Source organism: Sorex araneus, chromosome X, assembly GCF_027595985.1.
Source record: "Sorex araneus isolate mSorAra2 chromosome X, mSorAra2.pri, whole genome shotgun sequence".
Taxonomy (NCBI): domain Eukaryota; kingdom Metazoa; phylum Chordata; class Mammalia; order Eulipotyphla; family Soricidae; genus Sorex; species Sorex araneus.
In genome coordinates, this window is record NC_073313.1 from 80,376,648 (window position 1) to 80,402,001 (window position 25,354).

Genomic DNA, 25,354 nt, shown 5'->3' on the forward strand with positions numbered 1-25,354 from the left:
TACACATATAAACCCTAAACCTGTCTTGCTTTTTCCACCTGAGACAGTATCTGGACTTCCTACTTAATGAGACTAACACAACCCCTCCATTTCTTCCCCTCTGCCTGCCACCGTAGTGACTGTACTTGCACAGAGACAAAGGTGATAACATTCCCATTCAATTTGGAACCATAATTACACCACTCTTGCTTTACCAAGACGCTGGTTGACTCTAAAACCAGAAAGCCAGAATTAAGATCACCTTTGAAAGGACCAAATACTGTTCACAGAATAGCAAAGTTGAATACTACCACTGGATTTTCTCATCTGTCTGCAGTCTTGATCCACATTCCAATAAGTGTTCAAGCAAATTCTCTTTCCTGGCAACTGTTCAGAACCAGGTCACATCTGAGGTTGCTTCATATTTGAAGTCTGACTGCACAGTTTGTTGTTTTTCCTGGTCGTTTCTATTTGCCATTGTTTTTTTCTTTAGGGGATCGAAAAGCTATGCCTTCCAGATCATGATTATTAATCTACAGCGGGGACTCTGTTTATCTATATTTTCTGGAATCATCGCATTCAACTGGAAATCTCTTTTTCTAATCTGGGAGATTTTCCTCCCACTTTTTTACTTCAGTTGCTAATTCAAACACACACATTATTGTTTTCTTTTAGGGCATTCTGTACCATAGTCATGACTTATCCTCAGTGTAGATAGGATTTTGCTGATTTTAATGGATGCAAAAACTTTTCAAGGATTTGAAGATTTCAGATTTTGGCGCGCTCCCAAGCAAAGCTCAAGGAAGCCTTGAAACAACTTCCAGCTATACTCGGTCAGTCAGGCCAAGTGGAGAGTTGAAGATCTTTAGGGTTTTTTTTTCTCTGTCCCTTGAGTGATCCGTTTCCCTGGAAACTTTTTGTTCCTGTCTTTCCGTAAATGATTTTGAGCCGTTTATCTGTTTCTATTCAAAGATGAGTTCATGGAAAGACGGATGGCCAAGTCCACGAACGCCAACGACTGATGGTTTTGTTCTAGGGTCGGGGGGCTGGGGCCGGTGGAGGTCAGCCCTCCTGCCCTGAAGCCCCGAAATCCCCCCACCCCAAAGTTACTTCCTTTAAACATGTACCTGCAGGCGGACGTTGAACACTACGGAGGTCACGACGTAGACGTAGGGGAAGTTGGCGCGTAGATACCAGGCCAGGTTGAACAAGGTGAGCAGCGTGCGGGTGAGCCCCTTGCAGAAGGCGCGGTAGGAACCGCGGGCGGCAGCCAAGCCGGTGAGCTGCACCGCCTGGCGGGACAGAGCCGCCGCCGCCGCCGCCAACGATCTGGTGTCGCCTCCCATCGGTGCACCGAACCCAGGGCCTCCAGCAGTGTCCACAGACCTACCAACGGAGAGATGGACGGCAGCAGAAGACGTGCGGGGGGCTGACCGAGAGGCCACTGATGCGAACCGCGCCGCCCCGCCGGTGTTTCCTTGCTGGCGGCGCGCCAGCACGGCGGATCTCTGGTGCCCCGAGCTGGCCGCGTTCCCACGAGGTTGCAGTAGGGCGGGGCCCCCCGAGGGGGCGTCTAAAATCTCCAGCCCGGGAACCTGGAGAATCTGGGGTCTCCAGACTGAGATCCAATCTGAGAAGCCGAGTCTGAGATCTCCGGCGGGAGAACGTGGAGAAGGGCCATCGGGATGTGTGTTGTTGGGGTAAATAACAGGAGAAGGGACAAGTGTGGGCCCAAACAGCTTAAGCAAGAGACCAAGCTACCTGATTCGAGTGGCCCTTAATGTTTTTCTTTTTCTTTTTTTTACATATTTAAATGAGCGGGCACCAGTAATGTCTCCATGGTGAGACTTGTGCGATAGGACAGCAGGTAGAGCATTTGCCTTGCACACGGCCTACCCGGGTTCAATTCCTCCGTCCCTCTAAGGAGAGCCCAGCAAGCTACCGAAAGTATTCTGCCCGCACGGAAGAGCCTGGCAAGCTACCCGTGGCAAATTCCATATGCCAAAAACAGTAACAAGCCTCACAATGGAGACGTTACTGGTGCCCCCCTCGAGCAAATCCATGAACGACTGGACGACAGTGCTACAGTGCTATATATTAAAATGCGATCATTAGGGCTGGAGTGATAGTACAGTGGGTAGGGCATTTGCCTTGCAGTCAGCCGACCTGGGTTCGATCCCCAGCATCCCATATGGTCGCCCAAGCACCGCCAGGAGTAATTCCTGCGTGCAGAGGCAGGAGTAACCCCTGAGCATCACTGGCTGTGACACCCCCTGTAGGATAACATAGCCTCAGGTAGTTTAGGTTTATTGGGTTACTCCCATTACAGTGCTCTCATTCCTCTGTGTTTATTTGTAGCTTCTTTCTTAGTGTTCTGTTGACTTGTAAATACTGTTTTTCTCTTCTCCTTGAGTTCTTTGCATAGTTTATTCAGAGCAATGTCCTTTTTGTATGGACACAGGAAGACTTAGCAAATGTTATGCTTTTGTAACCTGGGAGTCATTTGACTCTACATGATATTTTCCTCCTGGGCATCTGTTCTCTCAACCTAAGCCTCAGCTGCCCTTACTTCCTAGCACCCCCAAAAGCAGAGTCCCGATGAGGGATGAGACGGACCCAGGGCAAGCTCATGATCCAAACAGTGATAACTAGATTCGGACCCTGCCAGGGTGAGGAATGATTAATCTGGCCTGAGTGCTGTGGTCTGAGTCTGTGTCAAGATGTTGCCAGGAGAGCTGCCTTGCAAGCCTCAATGTATGTCTTGCTATGTCCATACAAAAATAACTAGTATTAAGATGTTAATAAGTGTTTGGTCTAAGGAAAGGAAAAAAACCTTAAGAGTCAGGAAGGGCTTTGGAATGCCCTGCCCTCAGGAAGGGCTTTCTTATGTTGATTTTGCTACCTGGCTGGGTTTAGCCTAGAGGGCAAGGTGGGAGAGACCAGGAGGAGGAGAGACTAGAGAGGAGAGAGGCGGGAGTTGATGCAGAGAGAGGCCGTAGCTGGGAGTGCGGGAGATGAGAAAGATGGAAGATTGAATAAACGGTAACTAATCAGCAACCAGCTTGGTCCTCGTTCTTCCTTCACCTGTCCTTGACCACCGGCTGTCCCGATCTAGTCCACACACTGCGGTTCCAGAGCGCCGAATGCGGGCGGTGAGACAGAGCCGCCCGGAGAGCCCGAGAGTGCACGCGCCCCTTGGCGAGCTTTAGTTTTTTACAACCCCCCACCAAAAAATGCGAGCATTAGCCAAATATGAGTTACTAAAATGTTGGGAAAGTTCTTCCCTAAGAAAGGTCTTGACCAGCTTAGAAGTAGGGACTCTTATCCTGTTGCCTGAAGTCCCTTAGGAACTATTTCACCTCTCCATGATCAGTCAGCACAAATACACAACATGCAGGGCACTTTGAACTTGAAAATGTGTGCATTCTGTTGCAATGATTCCAGAGACTTTTTTCTTTTTGTTGTGCATCGTTATTTTCCATCGTACATGAAAAGTTCTGCAAGCAGGCTTTCAGATGTGTTCAACAGTATCTAAGTAAAACAATAGAAGGTGGATTTCCTGGGAAATTTTTACCTGTCACGTCCCTAGTCTCTTCCCTTTCTGTACCTTCCAGACGTGATCTATTCATAAATTGCTCTAACCATGTCGGTAATACTTGCCTACTTCATTCTGACATATGATTATTACACCAACATATTCCATTTAACTAATGTTATCCAATCATTTATTTAGCCACTCCCCTATGAAACAATATTCTGAGTATTTTCAGTTTTTCCTATACCAAAAAAAATGTGTCCGTGCACATCATTGTACAAATTAGTTAACAAGGGAGAAAAGTACAGATAATGATCACCTTTATCAAAGCAATTGCATATAATGTACATATTTAATGAGCAGAGTCAAAAGTTTTAGTAATGCATGTGATGGATCAAAAAAGTTTAAATGAGGGCTGGAGCAATAGTACAGTGGGTAAGGCATTTGTCTTGCATGTGGCCGGCCCAGGTTCGATTCCCAGCATCCCATATGGTCCCCTGAGCACCGCCAGGAGTAATTCCTAAGTGAAAAGCCAGGAGTAACCCCTGTGCATCGCCAGGTGTGACCCCTCAAAATAAAAAAGTTTAAATGAAAAAAGAAAGTTTAGAGACTGACTCATATAACATTGACTATAAACAAGCTCAGAAAAAGTAATAAAGTAATAAGCAATTGTACCTCATTATTCTTTTCCGCATTCAATTACTAGTAGCTCTGAAAACTTCCTTAATTAAAAAGTAATTAGTGTTTTTCTGATTCCTTATAAATAATGAGAACATTATATATAGATATATAGTGAGTAGTGACAAAAGTTTTATTCTAGGGTCACAAAGATGCCCAGACATAAAGGTTATTAAAAAGTTGGTACATTTTTTTTTTGAAATTTTTCCAAAGAAATATTTATTCAGAATTACGGGAAAACAAAACATTAAAGCATAGAAATACATTAAACACAAGCATCTTGTTTGTTCTGAAATCCTGAAAAAAACTTGTTTGTACTTACCTGAGGTAGATTTAGGTTGGCACTGTTTCAGGGAACCCCCATCCTTCCCAAAAGTGACCTAAAGTTGGTATATTTTTTAAATTAATTTTTTACTATTGATGATTCTGTGTTTTACAATGCTGCTAATGTTTCTCATGCACATAACCCTAACATCAGACCCATCACCAATGTCCCCTTCACCCTCCCACAAGGATCTCAATGCCCCTCTGCCACCAACTCAGTTGTGTAGATAGGTTTTCCCATTATTTTGATTTGGTCCTTTATTGTTACCTTGCTGTGCATCTTTAAGTTCCATATGAGAGAGGTCATTCTATAGCTATCCCTTTCTTTCTGACTAATTCCACTTCCCATGAGATACTAAAATTCCATTCTTGGTGCTGCAAATTGAATGATTTTATTCTTAGAGCTGTATAGTACTCCATTGTGTATATATACCAGAACTTCTCAATCATTTCATCTGTAGTAAAGCATTTGAGTTATTTCCCTATCTTGGCTACTGTACTAAATACAATGATGAATGTTGGTATGCATATATCCTTTCAAATTAGTGTTTTTTTTTGTTTGAGGGTTAGATGCCAAGAAGGTAACACTGGACCACATGGGAGCTCTATTGTTATTTTTTGGAAACATCTCCATATTGCTTTCCATGGAGAATAAATCAAATGACATTCACACCAACAGCGAATGAAGGTTCTTTTCTTACCACAACCCTACCAACATTGGCTGTTTCCAGACATTTTGGTATGTGCCATTCTCACTGGCATGAGATGACGTCTCATTCCTTTTTGTATTTGCATTCATGAATCACGAAATCCCGTTAATCATGGATTTCTCAAGCGGGCTCAGTAACCTCTCCATTTTTCCTTTCTCTGAGATCTTAGAAGTCTCTCTCAACTCGGCCCTCTCTCAATCTCAACAGCCTCCAGATGTCACACTGGAGGCTCTTTCAGGGTCAGGGGAATGAGACCCAGCTTGTTACTGGATTTAGCATATGAATACACCATGGGAAGCTTGCAAGGCTGTCCCATGTGGGCAGGAAAACTCTCAGAAGCTTGCCAGTTTCTCCCAGAGGGAGAAGTAGGCTACAAGATATCTCACGCTGCACGTTTCTGGGAGCTCACTTTTAAGTCTCTGGATGTTGGCCATTGATGGGATTACACACACCTGGGTTCCTCTGCCGGCACCTTCATGTGTGAGGCCCGTCCAAACATGTGGAGATGGGCCTCGAGCATGGTTGTAGCTAGGTTTTGGTGGTCTTCAGCGGCCGGGAGCTCTGCTCAGGGTGGGGAGGGAAGCTGGAGCCCATCCCCTCCGAGGGGCCCCCGGGGAAGACAGCCAGACGTTTGGGCAAGAGACTCTCTATTTGCATTACCCTAATCATATGCCTTTTTGCTTCTTTGGGGATGTGTTTGTTAATCTCTGCACCCCATTTGTGCATTGGGTCATTGAGTTTTTTGTTGTTGAGTTTGTGAGTGCTTTATAGATATTGAATATCAATAGTTTAACTGATGTGCTGCATGCAAATATTTTCTCCCATTCAGTAGGGTGTAATTTATTATTTGTTAGAAAAGATATTCTTTGTTCCACCTCATATGTTCAGTACTTTTGTCATAAGTCAGCAGCCCATAAATCTGGTGGATTAATTCATAACAGTTCCTTTGGTTTGCAGTTATATTTTTATTTCAGTATTATGCAATTTTGATTATTATAGCTTTAGTATAGTTCAAAGTTGGAAAATATAATGTCTCCCATCCTTTTGTTAATTATGATTGCTTTGACTATTTGCCCATACTTATGGTTACATACAAATTTTAGTAGAGTTTGTTCCATGTCTTTTAAAGAGTCATTGGAATTTTCATGGTTAATTTATTGAATCTGTATAGTACTCTGGGTAAGATGGTTATTTTAACAATGTTGATTACTTTAATCCACGATCAGTGAATATTTTTCTGTTTCCTTGTATCTTCTATTTCTCTCAGCAATGATTTATTCTTTTTACTCTATAAACTTTTAACCTCCTGTGTTGATTCCTTGATATTTGATATTTCAGTCACTATTTTGAAGGGGATAGTCTTCCTAATTTCTTTTTCTTCGAGTTCATTATTTTGTGTACAGGAATAAAACTGATTTTTATGTATTAATTTTGTAACCTGCTACCATAGTGTATTTGTTTATTATTTTTAGGAGTTTCTTTTGTGGAGTCTTTAGTGTTTTCAATGTATAATATCGCGTCATCTGCAAAGAGTGATAATTTTACTTCTCTCTTTCCAATTTGGTTCTCTTTAACATTTTTTCTTGTCTGTGGTGAGGACTCCCAAAACAAGGCATATATATGTATATATATAGCTATATACATATATATATAATCACAAATCATAATATCAAAGAAATACAAGGAGGATGTTGCCATGGCAATTAGTTTTAAATAGGGCATCTGTTCATATTAATACCTTCTATGTGTTTTTCCTAAGGACAGTCAATTATTAGCTGATGGATATTTGAATGACTTCATATTTTTCATTATCATACACAAGGTTGAGGTTAATATTATTGCGTGGAGGAGGAGGAGGAGGAGGAGGAGAATGAGCTATTTTTGTTTGTAGTCCCAAAATAAACAAATGGGACTATATCAAATTAAAAAGGTTTCTGCATAGCTAAAGAAACTCAAGCTATTAAAAAATCCACTGAATGGGAGAAAATATTTGCATATGACACATCAGATAAAGGGTTGTTATTCAATATCCATAAAGTACTCAGAAAACTCAACAACAAAAATCCCAACTGCCCCATGCACAGATGGGGTGAGTAGATGAACAGACACTTTGCCAAAGAAGCCATATGGATTGCCAACAGGCATATGAAAAAATGCTCATTATTACTCATGATTAGGGTAATGCAAATCAAAACAACAATGAGTGATTCCTGAGCATAGAGCCAGAAACAAGCTGTGAGCACAGCTGGGTGTGGCCCCAAAACAAAAACACACAAAAATGTTACTACAAATATTTCCTCTCCCTGAATCCATAAAATTTGCGTTGACATTGCAGACATTCTCATCAGAAGGTGACCAGTTTCTCTTTTGTTCAATTCTTTTTTTCTGTCTTTGGGGACAAACCCAGCTGTGCTCAGGGGGGATACTCCCAGTTCTGTGCTCAGGAGGTTGCTTCCATAAGTCTCTAGGGTTCCATGTCAGGGATCTAACCCAGGCCTCTTATATACAACATGTGTGCTTCAGCCACATTTCTCCACTTGAATCTATGTGTAACTTGCTTCGGTGAGTGGAACATTGGCAAAAGCAGTGCATGCAAAAGTAAAGAGAGTGCTTTTGCATTGGGAACTGCACTCTTTTTTAAAATGTTTTATTAGTGAATCTTGCTAGTCTTGGAAACATATGTCACATGTGACCAATAAGATAGAGACCCATATCTCTATCTTCCTATAGTCATATGGCCCCAACTGATGGCCAACCAAGAACCGAGAAGTACTATCACTAAGCCTACCAGCAGAAGCTGGCCACTGACACATAAGAGACCTCCCCTAACACTAGTAGAATAACTCTGCTGAACCCGGCCCAGTCGACAACCGTGAATAATCATTAAGCGAAAGGTACTTGTTCTCTGCTTCTGAGCCTTCAGTGGTTTGTTTCTGGTGGAATATGAGCACTGGTGAAGGGATGGGTATTCGAGCATTGTATACCTGAGATTTAAACCTGAAAACTTTGTAACTTTCCACATGGTGACTCAATAAAAAATTTAAAAAAAAAGAAAGTAAAAAAAAAACATACCAAGAGACCACCATACCTCAGAATAGGACTAGAATATAGAGTTACAATCTGAACAGTTTATTGTATAGTGATCTTTGATGATCACTTGGCCATGAGAATCTTAAGACTTAGAAAATAGAACACAGAAGCGCGATTTATTTGACAAAAAGAATTTGGGAGAGGCAGATAGATGGCTCAAAAGACCAAAGTGCAAACTTTGCATTTTGGAGCCTCAGGTTTGTTTCCCAGCACTGTCATGTACCCCTAAATACTTCCAGGAGTGACCTGGAGCACTGAGCCAAGAGTAGTCTCCAAGCAACTTCAATATGGCCAAAACAAAACAAAGCAAAATTCTGGAACATACTCACATAAGTATATGGACAGTTAATTTACAACAAAGAAGCCAAGAACAGATTACTCTGTCAGACCATACGCAGACATTATTCCAAAGTGAATTACAGATTTGGATATAAGATTTATGAAACTATAAAACGTATGGAAAAAACATAGGCAAATACTCCACAAATTGGCCTCAGTGATGTCTTTCGGGACACAACCTCAGTAGCAAGGGAAACAAAAACAAAAATAAATCAGTGGGACAACATCAAACTAAAAAAGGCTACACAATGGAGCCAGAGAGATAACTCAATGGACTGGAGCATATGCTTTCCATAAAGGAGGCCTGGGATCAGTCCCAAACATTGAGTGGTCCCCTGAGCACTGCTGGGAGTAGCCCCTGAGAATAGAACTGAAAGCAGCCGCTGAGCATAGACATATGTGCCCACAAACCAATAAATAAACACAAAGCTGCACAGAAAAGAAATATCCCATTGTTAAAATGAAAAAGCAACCTACTTAGCAGAAAAAACATTTTCACATAATATATCTAACAATGGGTTTTATCCAAGGGTTATAAAGAATTCAGGAACTGGAGAGATAGTCCAAGGGTTAAGGTATTTGACCTGCAGAAGGTGGGATCCACAGTATTGTATATGGTGTTCCCAAGACTTCAAAAGTAACCCCTGAGCACAAAGCCAGGAGTAGTTTTGAGCACTGCCAGATGTGGTCTCAAAGCCAAAACCCAAAACAAAGAAAAACAAACAAAAAGAATCAGAAAAATAAACATCAACAAAAACAACACAATGAAAATCTGGGTAGAGAGGTTAGAGAAATAGTACACAGGTTAAGGCACTTGCCTTTCATTCGGCCATTCCAGGGTTCAAACTCTTAGCACTGCATATACTCCTCAGAGAACTTCTAGGAGTGATCTCTGAGCACAAAGCCAGAAGTAACCCTAAACATCGTTGTTCCATATATGGCCCCTGAGCCCCACCAGGCCTCATTCCTAAGAACAGACCAAGGAACAGCTTTTGGAGAACTGCAGGGTGTGGTCTCAATCCCATCAAATAAAGAACCCCAAACGCACTTGGATTCTGTAGAATTGAGGTTAACAGAGGAGCCAGTGGTGGAAACAAAGGGTTGAGGGGTTCTAATGGGCTGTGGTGGAGGTATATTGAAACAAACCAGTATTACCTCAAAACGATAGCAAACAGAAACTTTAGTCACTTTAATAGAGTGTCACTGGCTCTTAAGTTATAATAAAAAGACACCCTACTGAGGGGGAGAAAATATTTGCATGCAATACACCAGATCCAGGGGTTGATATACAATATATATAAAGCACTCACAAAATTCAACAACAAAACCCCTTAACTTCCTCATGCACACACGGGATGGGGAGATGAACAAACACTTTCCCAAAGAAACCATATGGATAGTCAATAGGCATATGAAAAAGTGCTCATCATCACTCATGTTTAAGGAAATGCAAATCAGAATACTGAGATCTCATCTCATGCTAGTGAGAAAGGCATATCTCAAAGAGTCTGGAAACAACTAGTGTTGGTGAGGTTGTGATGAGAAAGGAACCTTCATCCACTGTCGGTGGGAATGTCATCCGGTTCAACCTCTATGGAAAATAATGTGGAGATTTCTAAAAAAAATAGGCATAGAATTCCCATATGACCCAGTGGTAACTATACATCTTGGCATTTATTGCCCAAACACAAAAACATTAATTCAAAAGGATAAATGCACATCTATGTCCATTGATATACTTAGAACAATAGCCATGACAAGGAAACAACCCAAATGCCTAACTATGGATGGATGGATCCATAGAAGTTGTGGTATAAATAAACAACAAAATAGTATGAAGCACTAAGAAAAATCAAATCATGTAATTCTCTGCCACATGGATGACACTAGAGGATTTTATGCCGAGTTAAGTCAATCAGAATGAAGGGAATAAATACAGAATAATCTCTCTCATATGTGGGACTTGGAGGTAGCAACAAAGGTCCAAAGGCAACATAAAGGGAAAACTGATCCACACAATTGAGGAGGGGGAAAGGACAGGAAGGGTCTTGTGGTCCTTGGGAGAAGGAGTGAGTACATTGGTGATGGATATGATGTTGGAATTGCATTCATGAGAAACCATCATGAGCAGTATTGTAAATAATAGCTGTCACTGTCATCTCGTTGCTCATCGATTTGTTCGAGAGGGCACTAGTAACATCTCTCATTGAGAGACTTATTGTTACTGTTTTTGGCATATCCAATACTCATGGGTAGCTTGCCAGGCTCTTCCACGCGGGCTCCATACTCTCGGTAGCTTGCTGGGCTCTCCGAGAGGGGCGGAGGAATCGAACTCAGGTCGACCTCGTGAAAGGAGAATGCCCAACCGCTGTGCTATCGCTCTAGCCTAAATAATGGCAATCAACCAATTAAAAAGCATTAAATAAACAATAAAAATAAATAAGATATTTAGGATAAAGGGGATATTGTGTTCCTTGGAAAAGGATGCTACGGTAACACCATGATTATATACTGTAACTCTTCCTTAATATCCCCCAAAGGGATTGGCAGCCTTTTCCCCAATAAGTTTCTCCTGTTTGAAGGAGAAATAAAAATATACTTACTCTTCAGGGATTATTGGACAAAGGGTTTTAAGTAACACTCAAGCCACATTTGCTCATAGTCCTAGTGAGGGCTAATGAAGGCAAATTGTACATGGAGGTGTGGCCAAAATTCAATTCCTGGTGGTCACAGTAGGTGGATAAAACCACTTAGTGATAATTTATCAGTTCCTAGGTTTACAGTTATAATGAGTGAGAGCTGAAGGTGCATCCTAAAACATGCCATTTTGGTATGCAGATTATTTTAAGATGAAAGTAATCAAGAGCTAACTGATTTTAGGAAGAAATTTTTCTTTTTCCTTTTTCTCTTACCTGCCTAAAATAGTCTAGAGAGGAGACATGGACCAAGAAGAGAGCTATCACCTGAAAGGCATAAAAGAAAGACTTATCTATATGGAATATTAATGCTGTTTAACAAGCATTTACTGCTCTCATTTTCTAATGCATTTTTTACCACCTCTTTGAAGCTTCGGGCCCTGATTCTTTTCCCCTGGTTCTGGATAACTTAGGAGTCTAACTTGCCTGACTACTTTTGAGTCTCTTTTTTGCCTTTTTGACCACATTCAGCAGTGCTCAAGGCTTATTCCTGCCTCTGCATGCAGAGATCACTCCTAGTGGGTCTGGAGGGATTATATAGGGTGCCAGAGATCAAACCTGGGCTGGCTGCATGCAAAGCAAGTGCTCTATCACTGTACTAATGCTCTGGTCCCCTATTATGATTTTTTTAAATGGGGGTCTTGTATCACAAAATTGAATTTGTTTTTCTCCTGTCATTCTGTCTTATATTAATTCGATTATTAGGCAACGAATCTAGAATGGAAGAAGAGGAAAAATTCCCCTATGCCTGTAATTGGTGGAACTTTCCAACTATCTGACCTGTGAAGTGAGAACTGTTTTGTTAGGAAAAGCCAGTTCTTTAGGAAAAGCCAATAAGCCTGGAACTTTCTCTCCCTCACAGTTACAAAAGTAATAATAAGTACTTATATAACACTTAGCATATGCCAGACACTCTTCCAAGTACTTTACATATATTAACACGTTATTCCTCAAAGCAGCACTGCAAAGTAGGTACTATTATTGAATCAATTCGACCAAAACAAAGAAATTGGGGCATCAGGAGCTATTCCTGGCTCAGGGCTGAGGAGTGACCCCTGGTAGTGCTTGGGAAACTGTATCAGTGTCCAAGACCAAACAGGGCTGTTTCAATACAAGGTAAGTGCCTTACCTCCTATACCATCTATCCATTCCTGAGTCTGTGCTCTTTTTTTTGTTTGTTTGTTTGGAGAGCACACCCTACAGAGCTTAGGGATTATTCCTGGCTCTGCACCCAGGAATCACTCCTGGTGGTACTTGGAAGACCATATGGGAGGATAGGGATTGAACCCAGGTTGGCCACATGCAAGGCAAGCACCCTACCCGCTGCGCTATCATTCCGGCCCCCTGAGTCTGTGCTCTTAACCATCGTTTTGTACTATCAAAATTGTAAACCGAAAACAATACTGAACGTACTGGTAATGCATAGAAAGTTGAACCCGCCATCAAGAGTTCTGATGTAGTGATGTTTAGCAAATCCATGTTTGATGCATCTGCTAGTAATAAATAACACAGGCTCTAAAGATAAAAGTAATATGTACAGATTAACCTTGAGTAGATTCTAAAAACACTAATAAGATGCATAGATAATTACACACTCCCAGTGGTCTATGCCTGCCACACTGTCTTTGTTCTTTCAAGCCACAAGTAGGATTTATGATTTTCATGGGGAATGATATGAGCTGACTCGTGTCCCTATCAAATTTATGAGCTGAAGTCCTAACAACCAATCCCACACCCCCCTTATCCAGTAATTTTATTTGGAGTGAAGGTTTTGAAAGAGGTTATTAAGTTAATGACATTGGTGCTGGCGAGGTTCCCCATATGAGAAGTGGAGAGAAGAAAGGCGGGAGCCTCGAGAAGGAAACCTGCCATTTTCTCTCTATCCAAATATGTCACCTGGTGAATGGCTGAAGAAATCTAGAACTGATAAAAGTCTGCAGAGAACTTTGCTCTTGCAGAAAAGGAAAGTCAATCCTAAACTTTACCCAGACCTTTCGGCTCTGTCAACCTTGGCCTCTCAGAAAAGAACTTCAAGAACAGACAAGCAGTACAGATGTCATTTCTACTATACTTTTTTGCATCTCTGAGATATATTCCCAGAAGTGGTATTGCTGGGTCTAATGGGAGCTCACTTCTAATATTTTGAGAAGCGTCCATACTGTTTTCCGAAAGGGCTGAACCAGTCAGCATTCCCACCAGCAGTGAAGGAGTGTCCCTTTCTCCCCACATCCATGCCAACACCAGTTGCTTGTGGTTTTTTTGGATGTGGGTCAGTCTCTGTGGTGTGAAATGATTTCTCATTGTTGTTTTAATCTGCATATCCCTGATGATTAGTGATGAAGAGCATTTTTTCATGTGCCTTTTGGCCATTTGGATTTCTTCTTAGAGAAAGTTTCTGTTCATCTCATTGCCCCATTTTCTGATGGGGTTGGATGTTTTATTCTTCTAGAGTTCACCAGGGCCTTGTATCATGTTAGGTGAAATGAGTCAGAAAGAGAGGGACAGACATAGAAAGATTGCACTCATTTGTGGAATATAAAGTAAAAGAATGGGAGACTAACATCCAAGGATACTAGAGATAAGTACCAGGAGGTTTGCTCCACAGCTTGGAAGTTGGCCTCACATGCTAGGGGAAAAGGCAGCTCAGATAGAGAAGGGACCACCAAGTAAAGGGTGTTTAGAGGGCCTGCTAGGGATGGGAGATGCAAGCTGAAAGTAGACTATAGATCGAAGATTATATCACTCAATACTTGCATTGCACAGCACAAAACCCTAAAGGAGAGAGAAAGAGAGTAAAAGGAAATGTGCCTGTCACAGAGGCGGGGGGGGGAGGGGGGACGGCGGGGGGGTGGGAATGGGAGGATGGGATGGATACTGGGAACATTGGTGGTGGAGAATGGGCACTGGTGGAGGGATGGGCACTCAATCCATTGTATGACTGAAGCGTAAGCATGAAAAATTATGTCTGTAACTATACCCCATGGTGATTCATTAAAAATAAATAAATACACACACACATATTACTGTCACTGTCACTGTATCACTGTCATCCAATTGCTCATTGATTGCTCAAGTGGGCACCAGTAACATTTCCATTGTGAGACTGGTTGTTACTGTTTTTGGTGTACCAAATACACCACAGGTAGCTTGCCAGGCTCTCCGAGAGGGGTGGAGGAATCAAACCTGGGTCGGCTGCTTGCAAGGCAAATGCCTTACCCTATCGCTCCAGTCATATATAAAAAAAGAGAAGAAAAACAGACAAGGAGTGAAGTAAAGACAGGTTATCTTTTTTTTTTAGTAGAACTTATTTTTAATTGATTCAGGTATGTTTTTTTTTAGAAGAAAACATCTTTTTTTTAATTTAATAGTTTATTTTTAATTAGTGAGTCAATGTGAGGGTACAGTTATAGATTTATACATTTTTGTGCTCATGTTTCTCCCTTACAAAGTTTGATAACCCATCCCTTCACCAGTGCCCATTCTCTACCAAAAGTAAACCCAACATCCCTCTCCCCCCTCCCCAGTCCAAGACAGGTTATCTTTGGAAGTTCTGAGAAAGGGGGTGGGGAGAGAGAGATAGAATGACAGAGAGGATTGACTTATCCAGTGAGGCGAGGGAGCCCCAATACGCATCCCAGCATTAAAGTATGAAAGAGCACATTTCTCAAGAGGGGAGATACAATGTGGGTGACACGTGCTCAGGGACCACAAACATTCAGCAGCAACACATGGTCACAGAGAGTACACGGGTGCGGGCAGTACGTGGGTGCAGGCTTCACATGCATGTGCTTTCTTTCTTAAAGTTGGCTTTTATAGGGTTTCTTTCTCCCAACCTGCCCCACGTGGGGCTTTCTATCTAGGCAAGAGTCCGTTGCTAGGGTGGTTGCTAAGGGGTAGGACTGAGATTATTGGATGGTATTTGATATTTCTTACCTGTCCTATGTTCCTGCTAAAGCTTCTCTCAGAGGGGAGTTCATTCTTCTCTGGGCTTGTGATGGCACCAGATAAAAGTCTAATGAGGCCTTAGTTCCTGTGTGCACAGTGTAGGCTTTTAGCAGCCTCAGGGATAGTTGATTTTGTTACTTCCCAAGAACTCATTGCCATGGGGACCCTTCTCTATCTATATGCCTGTCTGCTTCATCACTGAAGGTTTACATCAGTGAATCTTAAACTAATATGACTGATATTTTATAAGAAATTAGGACACAGGCTTTGAAGAAAGACCATTTGAAAATATATGGAAGGAGCTGGTGCTATAATACACGGGTAGAGCATTTACCTTGCACACAGCCGAACCGGGTTCAATCCTCAGCATCCCATATGGTCCCCTGAGCACGCCAGGAATAATTTCTGATTGCAAAGCCAGGATTAACTCCTGTGCATTGCCCGGTATGACCAAAAAGCCAAAAATTATTTACATATGGAAAGATAACCAAGTAGAGGTCTTCAGAAGAAACTGTTACTACCTCAATCTCTAACATCTAGCCTCTTGTGCTGTGAGGAAACAAATATACCATTTAAGTCACCCATGGCAGCACAAGCAAACAAATTTAGGGATCTCTCTCTATAAGCAGTTGTACTACTCATGGTTCTCCAAAGAAACACACACTTATGTACATGTATCACTGTATCACTGTCATCCCATTGTTCATCAATTTGTTGGAGCAGGCACCAGTAACGTCTCCATTCATCTTAGCCCTAAGATTTTAGCAGCCTCTCTTTACTCGTCCTTCCCAACAGTGCCGTATTGGATGCTCTTTCAGGGTCAGGGGAATGAGACCCATCATTGTTACTGTTTTTGGCATATCGAATACGCTATGGGGAGCTTGCCAGGCTCTACCGTGTGGGCAGGATACTATTGGTAGCTTGCCTGGTTCTCCGAGAGAGAGAGAGAACTAGACTATAAGAGGCCGTGCGCTTCTGGGAGCTTTGTTTTATAGTCTCTAGATCTTGGCTGTTAATGGGATTACATGGTGCCGGGGGCAGTTTGTGTGTGTGACTGCCTAGCTACTGGAAAATGGGGGATCTGGGTGGAGGAGGCCCAGTTCTGATCCAAGTAGGCTTGGAGATCTCAGTCCTGGGTCCCGCACACCTGGGTTCCTCTGCCAGTTCCTTCATGTGCGAGGCTCATCCGAGCGTGTGGAGAATGGCCTTGAGCATGGCTGTGGCTGGGTTCCGGAGAAGACCTTCAGAACCAAGACCTCTGGAACTTTAAGTAGGTATTTTAATTTCAAAAGGATCTATGAGCATTATTCTCAATCTGTTTTGTCTGATCAAACTTTAAAACAGGTAGGGATTTTTGAGTCACAAGATTCAAAATTCCACATGGGTACAATAAGTAACAGCCTAGATATACAAATTTTACATATAATTTTCATTTTATTTATATATACATTTTTTCATGAAATGTAAAATCAGGAAGTATGACAAATATCACAAATATTTTAAATAAAATAATCTAAATGATGTAGAAAACTAGGTAAGATTATATAACTATAAAACAATTACCAGTTAGTGACAGAGAAATAGTAGAGGGGATTATAAAGCACTTTCATGCAGCCAGCCTTGCTTTGATCCCCTCTGGATGCAGCCCTGGAGATCCTAAGCACCAAAAATTTGGGTCTACGGGAATGACCCAGGGCATCCTCAATACTTTTTTTTATTATTATCATGTACTTATCTGTGTAGTGTGTGATGTTTTATTAAATGGAAATAAATTTAGTAAAATTCAGTGATTTTTTTTGAAAACTGAGCTTTTTATCCCAATACCCTAAATTATACATATCTCAGATGTATAATTTTCCCTATTTCTAAAATTATTGAAACATTTTATTCTAGGTGATTAGATTGTAATCACAGTAAGTCAGCAAATGTGGTTTTATAGATAAATGGTTCTTGGAAAATATGAAGCTTAATAAATTTGCAGTATTTAGAAGAAGCAGTAATAAATGTGTGCTTCTGAGGTTTTTATAAAAATTGGACTCTCACTTTATATGTTTTCATGGCAAATTAGTCTTAGAAGAAGAAAAACAGCTTAAATTTAGTGACTGAAGGTTTGTCTGGGAGGTGGGGTTGTTTTGTTTTGGGGCCATACCTTGCTGTGCTCAGGGTTTTCTCCTGGCTCTGTGCTCAGGGCTCAGTCCTGGCAGGCTCATGGGACCATATGAAATGCTGGGGGATTGGAACTGTACTGGCCATGTGCTCAACCCAATGTGCTATTGCTCTGGCTCCTAGTCATTAAAAAGTTTTCAGTAGTAATTTTTTAAACATTTGCTTTTGTCTCTCATGTGGTGGGCTCAAGTGGCCCCAGTTGTCCCCTCCTAGTGATTCTTGGAGCTTTCTACACATGAACCTAGGACTGCATCTTTTCAGAGCCTGAAGTATTGAGGATTTCCTGGGTCGTCCCCATAATGTATATGTATAAATAGAAAAATGATGTACATGCATGTGTGTGTCTGTGTAGGAAACACATATGTACATGTAGGAAATGTCTTCTGCAGTTATAAAGGGCAAGAAATCCCACAATCTGCCATCTGTAACTGGAAAACAGGAAGTCGGTGGCATATAATTCATTTGAAAGCTGAAGTCCCAAGAGTCAGGAATACTGTTTTATGACAGAGGGCATGAAAATATAGCTTCCTCAGAGCCCGTGAGATAAAACAGTGGGCAGCGCACTTGTGTTGGATGCAACTTATCTGGGTTTGATCCCTGGCACGTCAAAAGGTCCCCCAAGGCTGCTAGGAGTGATCCCTGAATGCAGAGGCAGGAATAAGCCCTGAGCACACCCAGGTGTGGCACCAAAACGCTGCCCCCCTCCACCAAAAAAAAAAAGATTCCTCAAGAAAAGAGTAAATTGGACCTTACTTCACATCTTTTCTCCATTTGGGCCCTCAAGGGAATGGCTGATCCCTGCCCACATTGGTGAGTGAGTATGCTTTTACCCAGTCATTGAGTCTGAAAGTCATCTTTTTCAGAATCACTCTCACAGACCAGACCTGTCACTGTCACTGTCATCCCGTTGCTCATCAATTTGCTCGAGTGGGCAACAGTAATGTCTCCATTGTGAGACGTGTTGTTACTGTTTTTGGCATATTGAATATGCCACGGGGAGCTTCCAGGCTCTGCCAAGCAGGGGAGATACTCTTGGTAGCTTGCCAGGCTCTCCAAGAGGGAAGGAGGAATCAATCCCGGGTTAGCAGCGTGCAAGGCAAACGCCCTACCCACTGTGCTATCTCTCCAGCCCACAGACCATACCATCTGGAAATAATGCTTTGCTAAGTCATTTAGCCTCCCTGAGCCTAATGGAATTGACAGATAAAATTAACATCAGACTTTTGAAGAATAATTAAAATCAATTTAAGGACAGCTTTGCATCACAAAAGGGCACTGACCAGAAGCTTATTATGGCAATATCCCAGCCTCACATAGTGTGAAAAAATTAATGTTCCCCAAGAACATAATTTCAAGTGGTTTCTCACACCGTTTTGAAAAAGAAATGACCTAAGCTATGGCCTTTCCCCAACCCTAATGAAGCTCAAAGTGGTCATGGCTACAGGGTTAAGGTTCTGCATAGGATCAGTTCGTGAATTCTTCTCACCAAGGCTAATGTAGCTATCAAAGCAATTGAGTGCCCAACCCTACCTCTTCAATAGTAGAGGCCAATTCAGAATCCTCAATACATATCATTTCCTAGCAGGGTTATAGCGGGGTGGGTTGGGATGGATCTAACCAAGCATCTCATGGTAAATTGATAACACTGGGTTTCTTCTATTGTGAACGATACTGAAATACAAATTTTCCTTTCCCTGCCCCTCCAAATGACTATAGTACCACAATAGTACCACGTTCATGGCCTCCCTCACAATGATGATATTTCATACAACACTGCTTCTGAATAAGAAGCTCATTTTATAGCAACAGAAGATCCAAATTAAATTCACACTGACCATATCTTATAATTCATCCTCTAGAATGGTGAATGGTTTGTTTAACATCCATGGGCATATTCTTCCTGTCCCCTTTAAGAAAGAAAGAAAGAAAGAAAGAAAGAAAGAAAGAAAGGAAGGAAGGAAGGAAGGAAGGAAGGAAGGAAGGAAGGAAGGAAGAAAGTAAGAAAGAAAGAAAGAAAGAAAGAAAGAAAGAAAGAAAGAAAGAAAGAAAGAAAGAAAGAAAGAAAGAAAGAGAGAGAGAGAAAGAGAGAGAAAGAGAGAAAGGAAGAGAGAAAGGAAGAAAGAAAGAAAGAAAGAAAGAAAGAAAGAAAGAAAGAGAGAAAGAGAGAGAGAAAGAGAGAGAGAAAGAGAAAGAAAGAGAGAAAGGAAGAGAGAAAGAAAGAAAGAAAGAAAGAAAGAAAGAAAGAAAGAAAGAAAGAAAGAAAGAAAGAAAGAAAGAAAGAAAGAAAGAGAGAAAGAGAGAAAGAGAGAAAGAAAGATAGAAAGGGAGAGAGAAAGGGAGAAAGAAAGAAAGAAAGAAAGAAAGAAAGAAAGAAAGAAAGAAAGAAAGAAAGAAAGAAAGAAAGAAAGAAAGAAAGAAAGAAAGAAAGAAAGAAAGAAAGAAGAAAGAAAGAAAGAAAGAGAGAAAGGAAGAAAGAAAGAAAGAAAAAGGAAGGAAGGAAGGAAGGAAGGAAGGAAGGAAGGAAGGAAGGAAGGAAGGAAGGAAGGAAGGAAGGAAGGAAGGAAGGAAGGAAAGAGAAAGAAAAAAAGAAAAAAGGTAAAAACAAAATGTTCAGTTGCTAGTGAAGGCAGAGGGAGAATTAAGTCTGAGACTCTGAAACTCCTCTTCACATTGCAATGTTCAGTGGTCAAATGTGACTAATGATTACAAAAAACTCTTATATTGTACGACTACTGAGAGCTCAGACCTCTTTGTGACAATGTTTTACCTTAGCTTACCTTAGCTACCTCAGCTGAGCTGCTGGCTGAGGACAAGAGAAAATGGAAAGGTTGTGGAAGAAAAATATTATAAATGTCAACTATGGCCTTGTAATTGTTTTCAAATGTAAAACAGAAATTGCTGTTCAAATTTTCATTTTTCCTATTTTGGGTGTGTGTATGAGTGTTTGTGTGTACTCAGGCATGTCAGTTTGTGCTTATGCATGTTCTATGCATGTTGATATTTCTTTTTACCCTGTTCCCTCATGTAGACTATGTCAGTGGTAGCTGAATTTCAAAATTTAGTACCTAAATGGCTAATTATTCCGTAAGTATACAATCCCAATGTACTTAACAAAGAATTTTTTTAAAGAATCTTGAATTTAGAGCTGGAGGTAATAAAAAACTACTTGTCTCCCCTGTGGGGGAGTGGTTAAATGTAATTTGTTTTGTATAAAGTAGAGTTGAAATATATTCAGTGTAAGCAAATCATTCTTGTTGTTGCTGTTGTTGTTGTTTAGGATTGTGTGTGGGAAAATTGTATTTATGCAACACAGTAATTTTGATCTATTTTTTTACTATAAATGTATTGGGTATCAAGATTTTGTGTATTAAAACCTATTTTTCATTTATTTAGATAGAAAAATAATATCTCTTGCTAATCCAAAACAATGATTCCAAAGTCATTAAAGGACTCCTTAAAATGTCCATATGAGCCACCAAAGATTTTTGTATAATATAAAACATTGACCGACTGTAATTGTTTAACAATTACTGAACTCACTGTATGTTTTATGTTTTGGTGTGCAGTAGTTTATACAGTATAGAATATGAACTATCTTCTTTCATGTTGCAGGAAAAATGTTCTGTAATATAAATAGGATCAAATATTATGGATTTTTTTTTTGCTTTTTGGGTCACACCAGGTGTTGCAGAGGGGTCACTCCTGGCTCTGCACTCAAGAATTACTCCTGGCGGTGTTCAGGGAACCATATGGGATGCTGGGAATCGAACCCGGGTCGGCCATGTGCAAAGCAAATGCCCTACCTGCTGTATTATCACTCCTTATGTTTGTTTTTATGTATTTTATTTTTTAAAAGCATTATACTTTTAAATGTATAAATATATACATTATATATTACACTAACAACAATGTGGTATTGAAGAAGACAGAAACAGTTATATCAATGAAAGAGAAAATTGTTCAGAAATGGATGCATGCACTATAGTTAACTGATTTTTTCTTGGGGTGCTAGAGAATGAGCCCAGAGCCTCAGAAATGTGAGACAAGGACTCTACCACATTCCTATTAAGTCACATTTCCAACTCATGATAACTAAGTTTTATGAAGATGTAAAGGCAAGTCAATGGCCAAGGATAGTCTTTCAACAAATTTGTTGAAATAATTTACATCAACAAACAAAAATAGAAAAGAAGACAAATTGAATCTCAACATAAAAGTTATACTTCTGGGGCTGGAGTGATAGCACAGTGGGTAAAGCGTTTGCCTTGCATGCGGCCAAGCCGGGTTCAATTCCCAGCATCCCCAAGCACCTCCAGGAGTAATTCCTGAGTGCAGAGCGAGGAGTAGTAACCCCTGTGCATCGCAGGTGTGACCCAAAAAGCAAAAATAAATAAATAAATAAGAATAAACAAAATAAAATAAAATAGGAGGCTGGAGCAATAGTACAGCAGGTAGGGTGTTTGCCTTGCACACAGACAACCCGGGTTCAGTTCCCAGTATCCCATATGGTCTCCCGAGCACTGCCAAGAGTAATTCCTGAGTGCAGAGCCAAGAGTAACCCCTGAGCTTTTCCGGGTGTGACCCAAAAAGAATAAAATAAAGTAAAATAAAAGTTATATTTCTTTTAAAAATTAATCCAGGAATTGGACTGGAGTGATAGTGCAGTGGGTAGAGCATTTGCCTTGCACGCGGCCAATAGGGACTCAATTCCCAGCATCCCATATTGTCCCCCGAGCACTGCCATGAGTAATTCCTGAGTGCATATGCCAGGAGTAACGCCTGTGCATCGCCCGGTGTGACCCAAAAAGCAAAAAAAAAAAAAAATTAATAATAATCCAGGGCTGAAAGACAGCTCCATGGAAAGCATGTCCTTTCCACATAGGAGGTCAGGGTTCAAACCCTACTCAAGCTTGGCAGGAGTGACCCCCAAAGAAAATAAAACAAAAACTTTATCCAAAGTAAATCTAAACATAAAGAGCAAAAGCACAGACCCTCTTAAAAGAAACCACAGGAGGGGTTGGAGGAATGATGCCAAACACTGAAGCCACACAGGGAAGCCTGGGTTTAACTCCTCTGCACTGCAGAGTTGCCCGAGTACCATTAAGAGTGATGCCTGAGCACTCCCAGGAGACACTCCTGAGCACTTGAGCTCAGAATAACCCCTGAGCACTACCACATGTGGCTCAGAAAGCAAAGTAAAAAAGTAAATCCCTTTTTGGGTACAGCCATGTTTGGTGATAAAATCTCCCTTCTTAGATGCATAAACCAAAAGGAAGTAGAGTCAGAAATGGTTTCAATGTTCAGCAATACCATGTAGTAGTGGAGTGTGGACAGTTCATCAAATGCTTTCTCTACTGACCCATTCTGGGTGACATTTGAAGACAAAAAGACAGAACATTTGTTAGACAGAAAACTAATTTTGCAGTCTTGGGTTGAGGATAAGACTCATAAAACCCACGATGCTGTGTAAGTCAACTCATCAGTCTAGAAAAACAACACACAACCTGAACAAGCATCAATGGTGATGAAACTTTCAGTGACACTGAAGGGGAAAGAGTCAAAGGTCTGATAGAGTTAATCTGTCATGAGCAAGCAGGGTCAGTGTCCCATGCAGCCAGGCCTCCTTTAAAAGACAAACAGACTGATTTTTGGCAGAAGTCACAGGCCAGACTTATATTGGTGCCTACTACATCAGCTACATAGAGTTTATTTTTCATAGCATGACTTTTATTTAGTGATGCATTTACTTATTTATTTCTGTTCCCCACTCCCTTCCATATTTTTGTGGTTGCAATGACTGGCGGTCACACACATTTGGTTCTGTGCTCACAAGTGGGGAGTGGTTTGCACTTCAGTTGTGGTGGTCATGTAAATTTTCAATCACATGCTTGGTTACAGTGCTCACACACATGTAGCTGCTAGAGATCAAGGATCACACACTAGGTAGTGATGCGTGAGATCCCAGAGACGGAAGTATGCCAGAATTGCACTTGGAACATGTGCTCGGGGACAAACTCTTGGCTTTGGCCTGATGCTTGTGTGGCACGCAGTTTGCCTTGAGCTATCCTCAGGACTATGTCCTTTACTTTATGCTCAGTTCCTGGCAGCAGATTTGTTGGCATGTCTCATGGCAATCTGCAGGGTGTTGGCTGGATAAGCAGCTTACTTGTAGTTTGTCTCCTCAGAGAACAGACCTTTACTGTGGACAGCTGCATAACACAAACACCCCATCAGCACTCTCACTATGTTTCCACAATTTAGGATGCACAAAAGAGGTGTCTTTAATCTGCCCACCTGTATTCTTTCAAATGACAGATCAAAAGTCCTGGCTGTTTGGCAGTAATACCAGAGTCAGTAAAAAAAATCACAATTTTTGCCAAGGGCAGGATTGGCCAGACTTGAGACACCAGCCTTGAATGGGCAGAAGTGTGGCAACAGTGCAGCCAGGGTTGTTGATTTGGGGAAGAGCTGGGGTGCCAGTCTCCAGGATGTCACCTGGACTATAGAAACTTTGAGTAGAACACAAGGGCACCCACATTAAATGCTATCACCCGGGTCACCTTTGCAGTGGCTAAGTACGTACTCAAGGGGAAAATTCCCTCATCCATCCGGATCCATCTTCGGCTGCTGCCGTGGACAAGTCTACAGATGAGTAGGAGAAAAACACCAAATTTAATGATACATATACGAAGAGTTTATGTGGCTATAGATTTTAGAGAAAGTGGACAAAGTTTATATCCTGAGCAAAGTTTATATCCTGAATGGGATAGGATTTGGGGTATCGGGAAGAGGGGAGTGGTGATTCTCACATGATAGGGAAAGAATGGCTTATGACAAAACCCTGCCTCTCCATGTTTACCCTGCCTTAAGGTGGATTTCTCTGATTTAAAAAAAATGCTTTGTTTTCTGGAGATGACCCTATAACCGGGTACGTTTTATTATTTTAGTGTTCATGGTGTAACCTTGAAAGTCCAGTTGCCCAGTAGCTTGATGGTCAATCAAGAAACTAGGAGAGAAAGAGTTTTAATGTCAGCAAGCTGTCATCTTACAAGATGGTGGACGCACACTGGGCAGCCATCTTGCTTTCATGTCAACAGAAGGCATGTATATGCAAAAAAGCACTGGGAAGTCTATTTTCAGACAGGAAATGTTGCAGACTGGTGGGCGCCAGGGTGGTCAATAAATTTTCTGGTAGCCTGGTCTCTGACGCACGCATGTCCTGATGTAAATCCAAGGGGAAAATCCTGATAAAGGGTCAGCCTACGTGGTAGACTTTTGGGGGAAGGACAATAAAATGGAAAATGGAACATTCGTTAACATTCTCAGCTGCCATGCTCATAGGAATGTGTTGGTTTAAATGTTGAGCCCAGTTTTTAATTTCTTTCAAACCAGTTTCAATAATAGCTTCTCCTGAGAGCTATATAGTCTCCATTGCCCTGAGTTCCCCATTCCTGATGACGTATGTTGGAAAAAAATCTTTTCCAGGGGCAGTAGTGATAATATAGCAGGAAGGGTGCTTGCTTTGCAAGATGCTGACCCGGGTTTGATCCCAGGCACCCCATAAAGTCCCCGAAACCCTCCAGAACTTATTCCTGAGCACAGAGCCAAGAATAAGCCCTGAAGACTTCTGAGTGTGACCCAAAATAAAAACTAAAAAAAATGAAAAATTTGTTCCAGACATCTAGGGGGAAGCCAGAACATTTGGGGGAAGACCTAAGACAGCGGCAAGTAGTAGAGAAATGTGTCTGACTCTTTCTTCTCCATTTGTGTCAATGGCCTGAATAGAAAATGCTGACATTTGATAGCATTGATAGTAGAAAGGTTCAAAACACCAATCTCCTGATAACAAGTTCACAGCCCCAGATTGAATTATCATAGTAATCTCCATCCAC

At 41.3% G+C, this 25,354-nt stretch overlaps 1 pseudogene; it reads right to left on the reverse strand.

Annotated features, from left to right (window-relative positions):
* Positions 1-1,094: 1,094 nt before the first annotated feature.
* On the reverse strand, positions 1,095-24,540 carry LOC101554093 (small integral membrane protein 10-like protein 2A; annotated as a pseudogene).
* Between the last annotated feature and the right edge of the window lie 814 nt (positions 24,541-25,354).